General features: G+C 37.2%; 2 protein-coding genes across 8 annotated transcripts in view; one reads left to right on the forward strand and one right to left on the reverse strand.

The window, feature by feature from the left end:
• Positions 1–6773, forward strand: part of LOC129574469 (glucose dehydrogenase [FAD, quinone]-like) — an 81686-nt gene that overhangs the window by 26718 nt on the left and 48195 nt on the right. The gene's annotated exons all lie outside the window — the stretch shown is intronic.
• Positions 1–6773, reverse strand: part of LOC129574467 (myosin-IIIb-like) — a 31510-nt gene that overhangs the window by 21166 nt on the left and 3571 nt on the right. The gene's annotated exons all lie outside the window — the stretch shown is intronic.

Genomic DNA, 6773 nt, shown 5'->3' on the forward strand with positions numbered 1-6773 from the left:
GAGAGAGAGAGAGAGAGAGAGAGAGAGAGAGAGAGAGAGAGAGAGAGAGAGAGAGATAGAAAGACAGACAGACACAGAGAGAGAAACATACAAGAGGCACAAAAAGAAAGACAGAAGTCGAGAGACAGAGTGAGAATGAGAAAGATAATGAAAGAAGGAGACGGATAAAAGTTGTGAGAGACAAAGGAGAAAGAGCGAAAACTAAAATGTTCCTTTCTGTCGGAAACGACGAAAGAAACTGAACCAATGAAAAGTTCACAGTTTCGAATCTCAATTTCTCCATTTCGCCTCTTTATTGACGCTCTTAATTTTAGCACTTAATTTAGTCACCGTTTGGAATGTTTGGAATCTCAGCTTTGAATCTCAATATCGAATCAAATGACTCAATTAAAATTTCATTTCAAATGTTTGAGATGATAGTTCGAATGTTCGCGTGATGCCCATTAAATGTAATTGAGAGACAGTGAGAAAAGAGAAAAAAAAAGTAGAAAATCTCATTCATTAAATCAAAGGACAGATATTAAAAGAAGATTTCCTAACGTGAAAAGAAAGAAACGCACACTGCATTTTCAATTGTAGGAAAAGATTTGTTTCTGGCAGCGTTAATAAGTATGCGATTGTTTAATTTGGTGAGACGAAAGAAACTTGCAATTAATTGATAAAACAAATGAAAAACAACAACATTCAGCCGAATAATGTGAGCAAAACAAACGAAAAAAAACTAAGGTGCATTGCATCTCTTAACAGCCGCAAACATTCATCATAATAAACGTAAATCTTGATAGCAATTACAGACAGACTGATTATCTGGTGTGTGTGTGTGTGTGTGTGTGTGTGTGAGCGAGTGCCAGAAGCTCCGTGTAGCTCATCGCAATTTCAAATGAAGCATTTCGAATCATCGATGTGCGCGCGGCACTTGCTCATTTTTCCGAATTTCTTCGAAAACACACAAGCGATCTATTGGTGTGGTACGTGGTGTGTACGCGCGCGCATTAGGTTCAGCGCCAAATGTTTTGGCATTTTGTTCGTTCGTTTGTTTGTTTTCGGTTTTCGCATTCGAAACATATGAATGAATCAAAATAAATATACGCAAAAAAATAAACGGAGTTATAATTAACGTAATCATCAGCATTGGAATTGAGAAGTAATACATGCGGAACTTGCACAAAAAAAACACTCGTTGATTCCAGTTTCGTTTGTTCGAAATGATTTAGAGCAAGCAAGTGAGTGAGCAAACGGGGCAGAGATAAACGAACGAGAGTGATTTTAGCTGAACCATTTATAATTTCCGACACTGCATTTCGCAGGTGTTGCTACTCATTTTTACTGTGCAAACACCGTGATGTTACCAAAAACTGAAGGTGAAGATGAAGATAGATGATGATATGTGCGTCTGTCCATCTTTGTATCTGTCATCAGAGAACATACCATCTTTTGGATTCAATTGGAAAACTCATTGCTCTTTCGCTTGTGGCCAGCTGAAGCGATTCATTGTTGGATGTCGAATTGGACCATTTCCTGCTTTTTTTTGTGCTTCTCTCTCTTTCTTTCTCTGCCTCTTCCACTCCCTCTAACTCTAGCTCTCTCTCTCTCTCTCTCTCTCTCTCTCTCTCTCTCTCTCTCTCTCTCTCTCTCTCCCTCTCTGCTCTCGATCGATCACGCAAAGGAAGCAGCGGTTCAAGTCGCCACTACGAACGCACTCGCATACACCCAATGAGCGGCGAAAAAGCGTAACAATAGCGTTAAGATATTAACGGAATTTTTGGTATCGACCAAAAAATATGAACACATCTAGCTCAGCGAGACAAAAACTACGAGCACACCGTCGTTGCTGCTGCAGTTGCTGCCGTCGTCGTCGTCCAACCAAATGTCCGACACCGTGCGTACAACCAAAAATACTGGTTACACCGAATGAGTGCTCAAAATGCGGACATTAAAATAATTAACCGCCAAAACAAACTCAGTAGAATAGCATTGTGGTTTTTTTTTCAGGGGAACGGCTTATTGCCATATCATTTCTTGTTGTTGTTGTTGTTGCGTTATTGTTATGTGTGCGCTGTTTTTTTCTTTCTTTCTTTTGTCGATTCTCTAGCCGATGGTTGGATTCGGTGTGGTTTTTTGTTCTGTTATTCTTCTCTCTGCGTTTTTTTCGTCGGGCTGCTTTTGTTTTGTTGCCATAAAATGTGATTCTGTTCACGCGTCCAATTTTCGCTAATTCATCAAAACTTCGACCATTTATTTAATGTATCGAAACTGGTAAATGATAGAGTACTTTTGAACCGAACCATTAATTAAAAACAAATAAACGGAATGATTGTCTTTTGTGCGCGCGTGCGTTCGCACACTGCGCCCAAATGCGGGCCAATACCATACACACGACGCACACACAATATGAACGGACACATCATGCGATACGACCATTTCTAGATTCTTTTCACCATTACAATTACATAACCAGTTCTTTTCAGTAGTTTTGAAGTAATTTAAAAAAAAGACGTATTTCAATAATTTTAAACTGTTTTTTATGTTTTGTTTGGCGGAAAAAACGATTTTTCGATACATACCAAGCCCGGAATGGTAGAACTATTAACTAGCTAACAAGGTATTGATCAATTGAAATTCATTATACGGAATTTGATAAGATTTTTGGATGTATTTTGAATTTTGAAGCTGCTTTTGTTTACTTTCAGATATTTCTGCTAATTTTATCGATACTATTGAGTTTTATAGATTTTTTCGCACCATTCTTTCGCAGTTTATGATACTTCTTTCCATTTCGATGCTTTTTTCAAATATTTTTGATATTTTGATAATTTTATCAAAAAAAAAAATTATATTTTTTTCGCGATAATGATTCATATTTCAATAGATAATTGATTTGGCAGTTTATGATACTCCTTTGTCATTATGATACTCCCTTTTTTATTGCACCGTTGATGTTTTTATAGTGATTTTTTGCTGATTTTGATGATATATCTATAATTTGGATGGTATTGATGTTTTTTCTTGATTTTTTTTCCAATCTCTTGTGCGTGTGAACATTTTCATTCCATTTGTGCCTCATTGATGCTTTTTGCCAAGACATCTTCTGATATCAATTTGATTTTGTGTTGATGAGTGTTCAAATACTAATATTCTTTTATTATTATTTTTTATATCATGTGTTTGCTTTTGTTTGTGTCTAGTGTTTACAAAACAATGTTTAGTATTTGAAAAAAAAAACATTTTTAATTTCGATCATCGAGATCGGTTATTTTGCATTCGGTGAATGGAACTCATTATCACATCTCGAAAATTTACGACTTTCTTTGTAGTCACATTTTTGTGGAAACTAAAATAAAAAACAAAACACAAACACACACACGCGAAATTTGTTAATGTCACATACACAGCGATAATTGTAGCGACAGTGATATGCATATGGATGGACTTTCTATTGAAATTCCAATGAGATATAAAATTTAATGGACTGTGATAACGCTTTTAACATCCACGATACATATCTAATTAAGGGCAGATCAGTTCAGCGATTAAAACACCGTACGTGTATAATCTTATCAATTCTGAGAGAGTGATGTTGGCAAAAAACAAACCGAAAACACTAGAAGAAAACTAACAACAAAATGCAGCTGAAAAAACATCATAAAATATCGAGATAGTCGAAAAACAACCGGAGAAGAAGAAGAAGAAAAAAAACCGAATGCGATTTTGTATCTATAAGTAATTCGTTATGATTGTGATGGCCATTTCGTACGGCGGTTTTTCCGTTTTTCTGATTTAAGGTGAAAAAGTCAATGTGAAAGGGGATATTTGAGACCACTTAAAATTGAATTTATTTTTGGATTAATTAAAGCAAATGAAACAAAAAATGCGCAACACATACGGCCATGAGCAATGAAAGTGATGGAGGTCATAACACGGTGACATGCATATGAAGTGTGTGTATTCGTTATCAACATCAAATCAATGGAGGCTTTTTTTGTTCGTGATGAAAATGAAAATCGAATCATTTCGTAATTAGAGACGCAAATTGAATAAGTTGAAAAGCGAAAATTCGGAGAAAACACGTTGGAAATTAATGCGAGATTTGGTGTATAAAGAAATTCTTCACTGAAAAATTGAAACCGAAAAGAAGCGCATGAAAAATTGAAAAGATTGTGTTCAAAACACATCCGAAGATTGCAAATGGTTGGTAATATCGGTTCGGGTAATGAAAATTGTTGGCAAAAGAAAAGAATTCACTTTTTTTTCGCTTGCAACAGAAGAAAAAGCATTTGTCATTTGGTGCGTTGTCTCCAGTAAGCATGAATAGGAAACCAGAGACCATCATCCAATGCTCACTCTCTCAAGTGGTCAAGTGTGTGTTGGAGGCCCATGCACAGTATACAATTGTGCTTCTGCTGATGTGGTCAGCAAACGAATTATGCAATTTCGTTCATTTCATTGTAAATTGAAATCTTCTAATTATAATTGTTCTCGGTATGCGCATCGCTGACCAGCAGCATCACGTACCGTTTTTTATGTTTCTCTCTCTTTTTTCATCTCTCTCTTTCTCTCCCTCTCTCTCCCCTCTCTCTCTCTCTCTTGACCCTATTGTCCGATTGAGATGCATATGTGAAACGAAACAAAAAGTGCCGACTGTTTAATTCGATGAAAAAACCGAGAAAAGAGAGCGCAAGAGGCGAACGTGTGTATAACAAAAGAATACTCGGGATTGAGAAATAGGCATAGAAGGAACAATTACAAAACAATTTTGCCAAACGCATAACAGTTTCACGTCGCGTTCGCTAGCCATACATCTATTTCACATGCGAGCTGAAAGCACAAACAAAAAAAGAAGCATCGGCACGAGATAAATAATGAGTTTGTTTCGAGAGCTTCACTTGATGCACAGGCACACACACACACACACACACACACACACACACATACTGACACACGGAAATCCAAGTTGGAGATGCGTTTTTATGTGCTTCTGTTGTTGTTCAATCATTTTCCGTTTCTTCAGCCGTTTCTACGAGTTTGGTCATTGTTTTGGGAATTTCGTTCGTTCGCTCTTCATTCTCTTTGAATACACACTTTTATTTCCGTTCTGCTTATTTCATTCTTCTCATTCTCCCGGTCTATGTGTACGTGTATGTGTCTTGTGAATGTGTATGAATGTTGTTTTCTTCTCATTTCGTACGCTAGACGCTTTTTTCCGGTGTGTCGTTTCGTTTTTTTTTTTTCATCTTTTCTGTATTAAAAATACAATGCGGCGCTCAATGAGCGAATTGTATAGAATAAATGGTGTATATTCGATGTTGCGTTCATTTTGTAGTGATGTGATTTCGAGACACTAACAGGTCATTTCTTCAGTTTTTCTTCGTCAACGTCGTCGTTGTCGCTGTTTTTCGCCAGGCCATGAAAGGTCATCCCCGACAACTGTTTGTCATTATATATGATCGCCAGTGGAATGTTCGGAAAACGAAGAAAAAAACAAGCACATTTCTGTGGTTGCGATGAACGGTTTTTCTTTTTTGGACGGTCACAATTTTGCTTTGTTGTCTACTCATTTTGCGGTCATTTACACCACACACATCAAGAATAGTTGAGTTTATTTCGACATTTTTTCTTTTTCTTTTTTTTGATAAATTGCACAAGGTTCAATCAGCTCATTTGTTGTGTATATGTGTCTGTTCGTGTTGCCACGAATTAAATAAGCAAAGACGAAGAGAAGAGGGAAAAAAACGACGCGATTTCATTTTGAAACCACAATGAAAATTAAATTTTTGCTCAAAACAACCAAATTATAAGACAATTTGATGACAACGACAACACAAGCCACCTTTTATTTACAAGCTCTCTCAATTGTGTGTGTACGCGCGGCCGCGGCCGCGGTTTTGCGTGCGATACATTTTCACTCTGTCGCCAATTTCTCGCTCGCTCTCTCTCGTGATGCGAGAAACAAAAGGCGTAAATTGCATTTATTCAACTAAACGAGAACAATGAACACACAACAACCGATTCGAAAGAATAGACGAACGAATCAATGAGCACGCAACGCCAACCGATTTGCATGGCAGCAAGCATCCGGCCGTATCGATCGAATAAAATGAAAATATTGCTATATAACTTGCCCATTTCATCTATCATTTAATCTAATTGACTATCGGCAATCGACCAAGTGTTCTTGGAGTGATGCTCTTTTTATTCGGTGATTTTTTCGATTTTGAACTTGTGCCTCGAGACAGAGACAGCCTTTGGGAAGACCATTTCTATGTCTCGAAGATTCACTCAATTTTGGGTCTTTCTATCGATTTTTGCTTTCTTCACTGGATTTTTGCATCATTTTCTATCGTTTTTTTTCGATCTTCGTACCATTTTCTATCAATTTCTGTCAAATTCATCCAAAAAAGTTCAAAATCCTCCTCACAATTTTGTTGAACGATTAACAACGAAGGAGATGAAAAAGAATCAAAATATTGTCAATTTTTACACTTAACAGTAGATTAAACAAGTTATGCGCGCAAAATTTCCGTACCAATTTGTTATCGAAAATCCTTCAAAAAATTTAATTAATCCTTTCCGCAAAGTTTGGGTGGGTTTGTGTACTAGGGTGTCGTGAAGAGAAGTCGGTGAGGAAAGGGGGGAAAGTCGGGTAAGTCCGATAAGTCCAAATTCGTGAGGAATGGCGAGAAATTAGTGAGGAATCGCGAGAAATTCGTGAGGAATCGGTGGAAGTCGATGGGGAAGTCGATGGGGAAGTCGATGGGGAAGTCGATGGGGAAGTC

This window comes from Sitodiplosis mosellana, unplaced genomic scaffold (genome assembly GCF_009176505.1).
Source record: "Sitodiplosis mosellana isolate CC-2019 unplaced genomic scaffold, AAFC_SMos_1.0 Smas_scaffold_6162, whole genome shotgun sequence".
Lineage (NCBI taxonomy): Eukaryota > Metazoa > Arthropoda > Insecta > Diptera > Cecidomyiidae > Sitodiplosis > Sitodiplosis mosellana.